Source organism: Protopterus annectens, chromosome 17.part0 (genome assembly GCF_019279795.1).
Source record: "Protopterus annectens isolate FY-2018-M chromosome 17.part0, PAN1.0, whole genome shotgun sequence".
Taxonomy (NCBI): Eukaryota; Metazoa; Chordata; order Ceratodontiformes; family Protopteridae; genus Protopterus; species Protopterus annectens.
Genome location: NC_056751.1, coordinates 539,937,333 through 539,951,783, shown reverse-complemented (window position 1 = coordinate 539,951,783; position 14,451 = coordinate 539,937,333). Strand labels below are relative to the sequence as shown.

At 37.8% G+C, this 14,451-nt stretch overlaps 1 protein-coding gene across 1 annotated transcript in view; it reads left to right on the top strand.

Moving 5' to 3' along the window:
- Positions 1–14,451, top strand: part of LOC122791368 (mucin-6-like) — a 451,712-nt gene that overhangs the window by 294,569 nt on the left and 142,692 nt on the right. The gene's annotated exons all lie outside the window — the stretch shown is intronic.

The window sequence follows — 14,451 nt, the reverse complement described above, 5'->3', positions numbered from 1 at the left end:
GGCCTTTGTACCCCCATTTGACATTAACAAATGTCAAATAAATAAAATAATAAATAAATTATGTGAGGCTATGTCCAGATTTCTTGGGCTAAGAGGTTGAACAGCATGATCCTAGTAGAGAATCCTTTTTTATCCCAATATGCTGAATATGAACTGTACTGCAGTCTTTCTGTCTGTCTGTGTGTGTCTCTCTCTCTCTCTTAGACCAAATTGAGTAGTGATTTTACAGTCTTTTTAACTTTTGCAGCACAAAATTTCTTTAAATTAGTTGTAAATTTCAATTAAAAAAATTATCTTGCTTAAAAAGACAACTAAGTCTGGTACCTCAGACTTCATCAGAAAAATTATCCAAATCCACTAAAGCAACATGCATGTAGACACACATTTTTTTCTTGGGGAAACTGAACTACTAAATTCTGCATATGGAAACACCATCAGTCTGCTCCTCACTTTTTTGAACTTCCAGTATGAGTGGATGAAAGCAAATGCACTAAGGACTAGAATCCTGAACCTGCATTCGCTGATAAGTTCTTGTTGAAAAACACTTTTTAAAGTATTTTTGCAGCAAGCGCCCCATCCCCCTAAACTTATATATACCAATTCTGTGGTCACAATTACTAGTAGAAGGGGGAAATTCTCCCAAAAAGGGAATCCCATCTTGAACAACTTGGTAACAGTGATTTGCTATAGAACATGTCCAATTGTGGGCATATTGGGGATTGGGAAGTCTAAGCTTGAGAGGTCAAGCTTCATTCACTAGTAGGATAACCATTTTCTGCTGTACTCGTGGTTCTGTTTCATTATAAAACAGGATAGCTAAGTGCTGCTTGTATAATTAGGTTGTGGAATTCTGTAAACTACAGTGAAGAGTGATGCTTTTATAAGAAAAGTCTGAGGAACGAATAAAAAGGTGAGCAGGGATAATTTAATGAGTGAGATGATAAAATAAATACAACATATGAAGCACATTTGTAATATGTTTCTGAGGTCTTATTAAAAATAAGCTATGCTGTTAAAATTAGTTAAATTCATAGTACAGGTTTACATAAATTATACATGAATGTAAAAATAACTGTACTTAAAGTATATTAAAAATCAGGATGTCATGTTGTCATATCTTGCCTTTATTCTGTACTGGTTGGGTTCAGAACTGATCATCGGTTCCAACTCGCCTATACAAAAGCTTAAGGACTTCCACCGGCTCATGGCTGTAGCCCTATCCTATCATGCTTAGGGAAGATTAATCAATTAAACAATATCAGGTGCTTCCATTCAGGCTCTGGAAATATTTTCTCTAACTAATTGTTTGAAATTATTAAAATTGTTCTCTTTACTGTTCTTGAAAACCTTTTAGAGTGTTAATAGTTTAGTTTTAGCTCAGTAAGTGTTGGCTTTATTGTTGGCTGTTTCATTTCTACCTCTAGGCTTTTTTTCTTTCTCTAACCTTCCTATCCCAGATATCCTTTCTCAAATTATTATCCAAGCTTATTTAAGTTAGACAGCTTGGAGAAAAGTCTTGATTCTTGTTTTAACTCAACTGCTGTTTCCCCTGATAGCTTGTTTTATTTAGAGGGCTGCCATTGGCCCATTTAACTTAGAGGGCCTTCCTTCTCTTCTTATATTTCTTCTTTCTCTAGTTAGAGGCAAATTTATTTAACTTAGAGAACTACCCCTCCTTGTTTCTGTTTCATATTAAAACTTTGGGTTGCTGTTATGGTCTACTAGTGTTGTTATTAGTGGTTGATTGTTGATTAATATATAATGTCCAAGGATCCAAAAGAATCTAGACGAAAAGAATCTAAGATCCAAAAGAATCTAAACCCTCTGGGTTTAAGAAATATGATAAATGTAGCAAGAACATGTAATTGACTGATAACCATATTAGTTGTGTTCATTGTTTAGGTGCAGTCCACCTTCAGGAGTCATTTGCCTTTTTGTCATGCTTTCAGTTTGCTTGTGAGAAAGAACAAGCTTATATTAAGAGAATTATTAAAGGCCCCTTTCGCAGAGGCTATGAAGAAGACTCCAAGTACATCTAAAACACCAAAATCTCTGTCTTTCAGATCAGAGAAGTTGGGAAAGAGAGCATTAACTTCTATTTCTCATTCAGAACTGACCAAAAAAGTAGCAAAAGAGCCATCCTTTGACCTGAAGGCTTTTGAGCCTAAAAAACCTTCCTCCTTGGCTCCTACTGTGGCTTCGGGACCGATGGAGTTTAAAATTTGGAGTCGGTCCCCAGTTCTGGAACCAGTCTTCCCAACTCTTAGATCTGCTTTGCTGCAACCAGTGTGGTATCCTACCCCCTCCTCTCAATCCTCCAGGAGCCTCTCTGACGACTATGTGGATCGTGTGGTGATGAGACTTTTATGGACACCAGAGCTGGCCAAGATACTGTCGACTCCAACCCAGAGGGATTCAGAGCCGACGGAGACTACCTTCCCTTCATTGATTCCTCCTCCGACCCAATCTGGGGACTTCGGATCCAGAATGCCTGGACCCAATTGAAGTGGAACCATCAGTACCGAGACCTGCACCAGGATCTTCAGGCCTGACTACCGCTCCAACTGCCTCAGATCCATTGGAATTTGAGGAGTTTAGGAGCCGTCGTTCTCAGGTCGGGTCCGGTGAAGGGACAGCTGTCTGATCTGAACTTGCCTCTCGGGGCTTTGGAGCGGGTGAGCTCGGCTCCTACATTGGCCTAGGAGCCCACTGCCTTGGTTCCTGTGATGCCTTCTGTTCTTTGAAGCCAAAGGCTTCTTTGGATCAGGGTCGTGGGGCTTTCATGCTGTCACCATGGGCAGCTCCGCTCTCAGATTCGGGAATTCTTCTCCCTAAGGTGCCAGTGTCTACCTCAGTGCCATCATATCCACACAGACATGGAGACCCAAAGCCTCAGGTTGCCCCATTGGGTGAAGCTCCCTCTTCCAAAACCTCTCTGGATTACCCTTCTGAAGAGGTCCCTCAAAAGAGATTATGCAAGAGGAAGCATTTAAACTCGCCAGAGGAGTCCATTACATCAGATATGGACTTCGATGAGTCACCATCTGAGGATGTCATGTATTAGGACATCCAGGAAATACTTAGGTGTCTGGAAGCCCAACACCCCTTCTGAGGATGAGTTTGTATACCTGGAGGCGTGCAGTTCTCGCCCTTCCACCTCTTGGGTGTCCCCACCTTTTGACTAGCTCATGAATGTAGTTTGTCAAAAGGAGTGTGAGTCTCCAGACTCGATGGAATCTGTTCCTAAGAGGCGAAATAAGTTCTTTACTGCACCTTTGGACAAGGAGTTCCTTAGCAAGGATGTCCCAGGAGATGCTATGGTGATGGCAGCCACCAAAAAGGAGCTTTAAGAGACATCCTCGTCTGTCCATCTGCCGAACAGAGAGTCTGGTACAATGGACAGCTATGGAAAGAACACCTTTTCTTCAGCATCATTTGCTCTCAGGTCACTGAATTACCTGGCCCATTTTACTAGGCTTCAGTGGGATCTCCTGAAGGAGCTAAGAGATACCCTCCAATGTTCTGATAGCTATGGGGGTTTCAGATAAAGTTTCCTGTCAACTCTCCACCTTAAATTCAGTGGTAAACTCCTCCATGATGCTCATTTCTTATGCAGCTGATGGTGCAAGTAGGGCAGCAGGTACAGGAATTTCCTTAAGGAGACATTCATAGATGCGCTTATGTGATTTCATGGATCCATTTAAGTCTTCCTTTATTAATGCCCTTTTAATGGCTTGTCCTTGTTTGGGCCAAAAGTTAAAGACACACTAACCATGTGTGAACAGGAAGGAGACTCTCTCTGCCATTGGAGTTCATTTCTCCCTACCTACCAGACCTTACCCTAAAGGTCAGAAGGGGGGAAATGTGGTTTCAAAAATTGCAGAGAGCTTTCTAGGACACACACAGTGATCCTTTCCCCAGTGGCAGAGGGGGGAGTAACAATAGAAGATGCTGACCATGCAGCAGAGGGGGTCGGCAGAACCAGGGTGACAGGGACTCCTTCCTTGGTAAGCCCTTTAAGCATTCCTGAAAGGAGGCCCATCTGTCCATCTCTGGAGGCAGTTGGGGGTCGTTTATCTTTGTATCCAAGCACCTGGCTAGAAATAAAATACAAAGGGGTACAAGTGATCCCATCCAGAGGTTTTTACATTCCCTTTTCCCCTTAAAAACAAAATCCATGCCAGATGTTCTACCAAGTCAAAGGGATCACACAGCTCTAGAAATACAAACATTGCTAGACAAAAGAGTCATCCAATCTGTCCCCGCAGATCAAATTGGATATAAAGCTTACTCAAGGTTCTTTTTAGTTCCAAAAAAGACAGGGGACTGGAGACCGGTTTTGGATTTCAGCAGACTAAACAAGTCCGTGAAGAAATCAAAGTTTCATATGGTGACACTACAGTTGATATTTCCCTTCCTGGGAAAAGATGATTGGGTGTGCTTGACAGACCTCCAGGATGCTTAATACCACATCAGAATGGACAGGTGATCCAGGAGTCATTTGCACTTTTGGGTGGGAGCCAGTCCCTACCAGTTTCAAGCTCTGCCTTTTGGTCTCAGTACAGCCTCCAGAGAGTTCACCAAATGCATGGCAGTAGCCATGGCTCACTTAAGGTGCCTAAGATTCCGAGTTTTTCCATACCTAGACGATTTGCTCCTAACTGCCACCACCAAGCATCTACTAACAAGAGTGAGAGACACCACCATACAGCTTTGCTCTCACCTAGGAATCACAGTAAATTACGATATATCTGCCTTGCTACCATCTCAGCATGTCATCTTTATAGGAGCAGATCTAGATACGAAACAACAGTTGGCCAAGCTTCCCCCTGAAAGAGTTAAAGTTCTACATCATCAAGTCAAAAATCTACTGTCCAAGAAAATAGTGCAAGCAAGGACTGTCCTGCAAGTTTTGGGTACCATGGCAGCAGCAATAACTTTGATACCATTAGCTCACCTGCACATGAAAACTTTGCAGTGGCTGCTGTTCACTCAGTGGTCCATGCAGGAGCTACCTATGTCTCACCAAATTATTATTACAGAATCTTGCAAAAAAGACCTTTGTTGGTGGCTTCATTCCACTCAGGTGACCCTATGCCGACCATTTGTTTTTCCATAGCCATTAGTCACAGTGACCATGGGCACTTCCCAGATAGGGTGGGGGGGGGGTTATCTGGGAAAGACAGTCCAGGGCAGTTGGCAGGATCATGAGACCCACTTGCATATCAACATCCTAGAATTGAGAATTGTGCTTCTAACTTTGCAAGCATTGCAAGACTCCCTCTAGGAATGATCGGGATACAGACAGACAACATTTTAGTTGTGTGGTACATAAACAAACAAGGAGGAACCAAGTCTTACTCCCTCTGTCAAGAGGCCCAAAGAGTATGGAGGTGGGCAGTCTTTTCCAAATGTTTTCTGACAGCAATGCACATCCTGGGGAAATCCAATGTGATATTACACAAACTCAGCAGAGCTATTATGATGCCTCAGGAGTGGTCCCTAAAACAGGAAGTTGCGGAAAAGGTTTAATGCAAGTGGGGCCAGCCTTGCTGAAATCTCTTGCCACATCCATGAATGCCAAGTGCAGCAGCTACTTTGCCCTAATCCCCCCCTCCCAGGGGAGTCAGCAAGGGATGCAGTCATACATGATTGGCCCCGGGTCTCCTTTATGCCTTTTCCTCCTTTGCTTTGATTCCAAAAGTCCTTCAGAAAGCCAGCTCGTTGGGAATACTAGTCATTCCATACTGGCCACATCAAATATGGTTCCCCTTTCTTTGGCCCCATCTTTAGGAGGAGTCGTTGATTCTGGTCCCAGTTCCAGACCTCCTGACTCATTCCTCAGGGAAGCTCCATCCATTGGTTCAAACCCTCAAGTTGACAGCTTGGCTACTCCAGTTCCACACATAGCCAGGCTTTCTAACATTTCCCCTTTGGTGAAACATATCTTGATTTCATCTCATAAGGCTTCAACCAGGAAGTTATACTAAAGTAAGTAGAAACATTTTCCTGTTGGGCCTTAAATAATCACATTGACCCTTTCACTGCCCCTATAATGTCTGTATTAGACTTCTTGTCAAAGTTTTTTTAATGAGGGTGCAGCTATGGCTACTAGTCGAGTTCAACTAGCAGCTATATCCAACTATCATATAGGATAAATGGGACTAAAACTAATGTCCCACTGACTTTGCAAAGCTTTCCTGAAGGGTACCTTTTTACTCATGTCTCCCATCAGACCCCACAGTGCCATAGGACCTAAACTTTGTTTTATCCAGTTTGATTCTTCCCCCCTTTGATCCTACATCATCCTGTGACCTAAAGTTCTTAACATGGAAGACAACCCTTTTGGTAGCCATCACTTCTACTAGAAGGGTATCAGAAATACAAGCATTGTCAATAAGCCCCCCCCACATGATTTTCCACAAGGACTGAATATCTCTGTGAACAAACCTGTCCTTCCTACCCAAAGTGTACTCAGAATCTAATTTGAATCAATCCATAAACTTATCTGTGTTTTTTCCCCAAATATGGCAACAGGGCAGAGTATAAATTACACCATCTAGATGTGCATAGGCAATTATGTTTCTACCTAAATAGAAAAAACGATTACAGGAAATCTGACCAGTTATTTGTATCATTTTCAGAAAAAAAAGGGTGTTCCCATATCAAAGGTCACGCTTTCAAAATGACTTACAGATTGCATTACCTTTACTTACAAATCTCAAAACAGAGAACTTCCAGGAAAGGTAAAATGTCATTCTACAAGGGCTATAGCAACCTCATCTGCCTTTCAGGTGAGGCAACCTATGGATACTATTTGTGCCACAGCAACACAGGTAAAGCCTCATATCTTTATCACTCATTACAAAGTGGATTTGGCCTCCAGGAACAGGGCCTCCTTTGGGTCCACTATTCTGAAGAGTATTCTCCCTTGAGCCACCCAAGAAAGATGGTGCTAGGGACACTGTCCCAACCAGCAAAGAATGAAAGTGAGATAGAGCAACATAACATAAAGAAGTTATGTACTCACCATAACGTTCCATGCATGTTGAGCATCTCACCTTCATTCTTATGCCCAACCCTCCATCCCCCAGCCTTTCACTCCTGGAGGACCGAGCAATTGTGATTGGAATATAATGTCTGACTCTCTTCATTGGTCTGTTACATATGTCAATAGTTTCTTCGCATTAGTTTTAAATATCTGCAAAGAAGATCTGGGTAATCTTCCCTAAGCATGATAGGATAGGGCTACAGCCACAAGCCGGTGGAAGTCTTCGAACTTTTGTATAATCCGAGTCGGAACCGATCATTGGTTCCAAACCCAACTAGTACAGAATAAAGGCGAGATGGATAACACACATGGAATGCTGTGGTGAGTACATAACTTCTTTTTTCGGATCATAACCAAGTTTATTTTTTCAGTAAATGGTGTCAAGAGATTCACCTAAACTGTATAGTGAAGCAGCTCACGAGGTGACTATTAACATTCATTTTGAAAACTAAGAACTTGGTTGTGATCAAAAAGACTGGCTTACAATTCTTTGTAATATACAATCTATCTTCTGTGCACTGACAGAGAGAGAGAGGATGTCAGAGAGCTAAATATGTCACAGTTTCGAAAGTTGTAACACATTAGTGCAGTCATAAACGTCTTTTGTAGTATATGAAGCTTTAGTATACGGTAAGACAGAAAAAAGGAAGAAACTGTAGTAGTATAAAGTAAGTGAATCATTGCTGGCAGAAAATTAGAAATCATACCATCAATTACTTCTTGTGGGAAAATGCCATTCACCAATTTCTTTTCTGTGGACTACTAACCTTTGAGCAATTTCACATCATGTATGTGTAGGGAAGTCATTCTGTGATGGCTGATGTTTTACATGAGACCAGAGCTGAACAGCACCTTTCTTACATTGCAATTTTAAGTTTCTTTCTTATTCAGAATGGTGTGCAACAGGCATTCCAAAATGGTGGACAGCCTGTAAGCACACTAACAGTGCAGCTCCTGCAACCTAAACTCTAATCTGACCTTTTTGCTGAAATTCCGCATGGTGTGGATCCTTCCGGATTAACAGGCCTAACACAAAAATTAAGGAGAAAGCATCTCTCAGAACACAACTTATTACTAAAAAATTCTGCAATATTTGAAAGCATCTAACTTTCTTTTTGAAGGAAAATATCTACTTGATGGAAGTTGAGCCCTGAACCGCATGGTGTGGATTCTTCCAGATTAACAGGCCTAACACAAAAAAAGGAGAAAGTATCTCTCAGAACAGGATTTACTACTAAAAAATTCTGCACTATCACCAAGCATCTAAGTTTGGAAGTCGAATGGAGAATCAACCAGATAAAATGGAAATTTTAATCACAAAAACTAAACTATCTATGATTACTACTCCTGAGAAAGACGTCACTCCCAAAAGGCAAAAAACTAACAAGCTGCAACAAGAAGCTGCTAAGATGTCTCTAAGATCAAAACAGGAACAATCTTTAACATTGGAATGCCTTAAAAATGCTCTGCAACCATTAAAAGTGCAAAGTTTTGCAAATAAACTGCATTTGGCTCTACTCTGGACCAAATTATGCTTAGACTAGAGCAAAGTGAAGCCAAAGTTATGGAAAATGAACTAAAAATAAATTAACTTCAGCAAAGGTTTCAGACCAGCAACAACACAATTAAAGAATTACAACAAAAAATGTTAGATCTTGAAGCCAGAAGCAGGCATAATAACTTTATCATAAGAGGAATTCCAGAGAGCTTTGACAATACACAACTTAATTCAGTAATAAAATAAATACTAAGCTCTCTTTTGAAAAATAAAGAACTCTTGGATGATATAGTAATGGAAAGAGCCCATATATATATATATATATATATATATATATAAAAGGCATGCACAAACAAGTGACTCTCTGAGGCAAATATATGTCAGACTGCATAATACAGCACATGTTCAACAAATACTAGCAGCATGCAAAGCTAAAAAGAACTTTACATGGAGAGCACATAAAATAACAATAACTTAAGATCTCCCTTTGGAAATTAAACAAAACAGACAATAACGTAGTACATATTGTGCTTACCTTATTGAAAACAAGATTAGTTTTCAAATGAAATACACTGCATCTTTAATTTTCTACCACAAAGAAGAAACAATATCCATTGAAACCCCTGAGCAAGCAAAATCCACCTTTCTGCATCTCTTCAAAGTTAATCCTGCTTGAAACAACCCAATTCATCTTCTCTGAACTCAAAACATTTGGAGGGCTTCAGCAAGGTATTCTGCATGTTTCTATTTTAAAATAAGCTAAAAATAAAACCATTTTTTATTTTTACAGCCCTGGAGGTCCATTTTAGCATTTCAGCATTCTGTTTCCCATAATCCTCTTCAAATCAGGAAGCTGTATGATCCTTTCACCTTTCAACTTTAATGACGTCTTTAATGACTTGTTTCCAGCCCCAGTGCATCTCTGGGAATGGGAAAAACACTAAATCAAGTCGGGAAAGCTCTACAACAATGAATATTCAACTTTTAACCAAACTTTGCTTTTCTCATCAAAGAAACCTCAATTTGTATGTTTCAAGCCTCTGCACTGCTGTAATTATAAAGAAGAATGTAATAGAAGAAAATGCTAGTCGTTTGAAAAATTCTAGAAAAGAAAAGGATGTAGTTGCTTTTAAATATTTCAGCCTCCCTTCCTGCAGTATTACAAAACCTTGTGCTACACTGGATAAACAAAGGTACTGTCTCTTAGTAACTGCCTTTCATTTATAAATTCTTAAAAGCTACCTAAGTATGGCTGCCTAAGGAAATGACTTAAAGGTGCTTTTCTTTAAGTCACTGCAGATGTCAAGAAACAAGGATTGTTAAATGACATCTGGATCAATGGGTTTCTTATAAACCTTTAAATATTAAACACTCCCAAATGAGTACAGCTATGCTTTCTTGTATAATATTATACAACTATATAGGTGAAATGCTCTAACTAATCCTGGGGGGCAGGGAAATACTCTTCTTTTCTGAATAATGCTTTTGAAACAGGGTGATGCAATTTGGGTTGTGACTTTTGTTTTATAATAGCCTAAATTAGTATATTACTTTGACATTAGTAAGTTCCTATATATTGCTTAATAACTATCCTAATAGCATGTTCACTGGTTTGTATTTGAATGAGTTTATGACTAAATGATAAATAGAGTCTTTTCTTGCATGCATATGTGAGAAGGTGACACTGACTAGTTGAAAACAAATGAGTGGATATGGATGCGATCTATCTCAAGTTTTGGATTATGGTGTCATATTTTTATTTTTTGTATATTTGGATAACAAAGACAGATGCTGTTGCATGTATATTGCCAGTATAGATATAAATGAAATTTCCAGTAGCTTTAAAGAATATAGTTAGTTGCTTATAAAATGATTACTCTAACTGTTTTAGAACTTCAAAGTGCTGCCTTTTCTTTTAAGCTTCTTTTAGATTTGTTCTATATAAAATGTTGTTTAGTAAACTTTTTAATAACTTTTGAAATATTAAGAACTAGAACATATTATTGCCTCTTATTATAAATATTTTCTAAGAATTTACTTTCTGTTACTATACACACACCATTTAATTGAATAACTAACATATTATTTTAAGAGGTCAGAAAATCATTATACTATAAATAACAAGTAAAAGGCGCAGGCTGTGCTCAGTCTGTAGCTGATGATTGTTCACGTTTGGAACATTCTAGGTACTTTTGACATCCCTCTGCTAAATGTATATATAACTCTAATTCAAATAATAATTTTCTTTGCTTTTCAACTCATGCACAATTACCAGTACAGAGGGATGGGTGGATAGGCACCTATTTGGGGTATAGGAGTTTAGAAGTCACTGCATCAATTTTAAAGCTTAACACACTAACAGACACGTTTTATTACTATTTCTCTGCTTATCAGGCAATGAACATCATGATAAGTAAATTAAGACATGGTATCAATAGACTCATGGAATGTTAAAGGTATAGTGGATAAAGAAAGAGATTTAAACATGCATCTCACATACCAAAGCAAGGCTAATGTAACCTTCCTGCAAGAAACTCACTTGGATGAAAAACTGTGGGATCGGGAAAGGAAAAGGAAATGGGTTAAGCAAATATTAGCTGCAGGCCATAAGTCTTTATCTGGGGGGGGGGGGGGGGGTAGCCATTATAATAAATAAATCTTTCCAAGGAGAAATTACTTCTTTTAAAGCTGATTCTAATGGAAGATGGATATTATTTACTAGCGAATATCATACTCTAAATAAACCTTTACTCAATATATATAGCCCCTGCTCTAATCAACATCTCTTCATTTATGAAATCTTTAATATACTAGCTAACCACCCAAATCATTTGTATATCATCAGTGGGGACTGGAATGCTTTATTAAATCTAGACAAAGATAGATCACATAATGAAAATGTTTCTTAATAAATTTTCAAACATATAAACAAAGTGTTCCCTATTTCAGTAATTGGACATTAAATCCTAAAATCATTCAAAACCAAGAAACAGCACAAGAAATCTAGAATGTCATAGCCCAACTTCAAAATGACTTTATATCTACTCAAATTCCTTATGATATACAATGAGCGGCTTCCAAAGCAGTCGTTAGGGGTATAATTATCCAAAAATCTGCATGGTTCAAAAAAAAGTACAATAACTTTAAAAAGGAACTAGAAACTCAAATAAATATTGCTGAATTAGAACTTCAGGAAAAAAAACTCTAAAGACCTGGAGGAAAAAGTAATAGACTGGCAAAAGCAATTACACAAACACTATTTAGAAAATATCTCCCTGTTAGAATTAAGGTCAATAAATCATTATTCAGAATGGGTACAAACACCTTCAAAATTCCTAGCTAGACTAATTAACATAAAAAAATGGCCCACCGAGAATTAAAGAAATAGTGTGTGAAGGACTGGTGAAGCACAAGGACCAAGATATTGTAGATGCTTTTGAAGACATATATAAGAAACTATACAATATACCCTTATCACCATCTACAGACAATTTTGGTGATTTTATACATAATATAAAATTTCCACAACTTATGGAAGATAAAAAAAGACTCCTAAAAACACCCCTGCAACTAAATGAGATAAAAGCTGCAATAAACAAACTCAAAGCGGGTAAATCCCCTGGGCCTGACGGCTATACCTCTGCATTTTATAAACTATTCATGGAACCTATTTCCAAAGTATTATTAAAAGTTTTCAACTTTATAATACAACATGGAATAACAGATAATTATTTAAATTACTCCAAAACAGTGCTAATTTTAAAACCAAATTCTGAGCCAACAGATCAGCAAACTATAGACGAATAGCCCTGATAAATACTGACCTTAAGATCCTAGCTCATGTTATAGCAAATAGACTTAAAAATGTACTCCCCTCTATCATTTCACAAGAACAAATGGGCTTTATGATAAACAGGCAAACAAGTGATAACACTCTCCTTTTAGATACCATTATCAGACTTCTTAACAGTGACAAATGCCCCAGATATGTCCTCACAGCGGATGCAACCAAAGCTTTTGATAGAGTTAATTTACATTTCCTATTTACTATATTGCTTTTATATGGTTTTCCTCAGGAATTCATAAGGATAATTAAGGTTCTATATCAGAAAGTTTCTACCATTATTCAGATAAATAAGCTTACAACTAACCCTATACTGTTATCCAATGGTACAAGACAAGGTTGCCCTCTTTCCCCATACCTCTTTAATCTTTATCTAGAACCTCTCCTTCTGTTTATTTCACAAAAAACCTTCCATCACATACCTAGAATCTTTAATACAAATCTTATATTCTCTGCTTTTGCTGATGACTTAAATATATATTTTCAACGTCCCACTACTGATCTCCCAAAAATACTTAAAGCTATAGATGAGTTCTCTGAAATCTCTAACTATAATTTAAATCTAAACAAATCCCACATATTTCCCATGAATCTTATAGGTCATAAGGAATTTTACTTTCCCATGAGTGAGATCAAGATAAGTTACCAGATAAAATACCTAGGAATAATATTTACTCCTGGCTTTAAGGATATGATAAAGAATAACCTATTTTGTACATGGACGAGTATTGAAAGTGATATCAATAGGTGGAAGAATATTAATATGTCATTACTCTCAAAACCTAGTGTTGTTAAGATGAACCTTTTACCGCGAATACTCTTTCAGCTAAATGTTACTTTATCAAATATTCCCCAAAAATTCTTCCTTGATATAGAAAAAGCTATATCAAGATTCTTATGGTACCCCAAATCCACTAGAATTAAATATGACAAACTTGTACTTACCAAAGATAAAGGGGGGATTGAGGTTACTTGATTTCAAACTCTATTATAGTATAATTACTGCCTACAAACTAATACAGATAATAAGCCATGACCCATATGTAAATACCTGGACACCCCAATGGACCAAAATCTAGTCTGAACAACTGAAGTCCCTTGAGTATAACAGAAAATCCCTACCATTTTTAAACGTACATCAAAATGGCATATCCACGAAGAATATACACCCACTAATTAAATACATGATTCTTACTACATAGAAATTATTTAAATCATTGCAATTATTAGATGCTCTTGCCTTTATACAACCACTCCACGTAAATCTCAACCTACTAATAAATAATAAACCCTTAAATCTAACAAATTACCCTCTGATAAAAGATCTCACAGTATGGGAAATATACCAATGGAGAGAATCCAATATACAACAAATAAGACTCCAAATAAATTTTACTAAGAAATAGACTGTTATTCTTACCCAAATCCATTATTTCATAAATGCTAAATTATCACAAACACAAGTTGACTTGCAGGATATTAACTTAGAAACTAATACTAGAAAACCTTGAGATGAAAGGGAAAAAATTTCTAGGGCATATAAACTTGTAATGAAAATAAAACACCGGAATTCTCTATTATTTTCAAACTATTGGCAAAAAAAAAACAATCTCTGACAGACGAAAATAAGAGACTGGCCATTGAGAATATGATAAAATCCATTCCTTTTAAGAAGCTGCTATATACACAAATTATGATAAATAACAATGTATACTATACCCCATCAAAACTAAATAAGTTCAATTCCAGCTTCTCGCCTGTATGTCCTCACTGCCCAAACCAAACTGCAAATATTCTCCATGTCAATTGGAAATGTAGCAAGGTACACAACCTATGGTGCTCTTTAAGAGCTAGGTTAGAGAAGATGGGATATGAAAAATCAACCATGTCATGGGAAACAGCTATACTTCCTATTAACATGACTCAACTTCCAAAAATAAAAAAAAACATGTCCTTATCACGTGTGCCCTTATTAAATTTTACATGACTAAAAATTGGAATGCCACATCTTCAATTATATGGGAAGGCTTTAGTAACCTTGCTATTAAATATATCTCA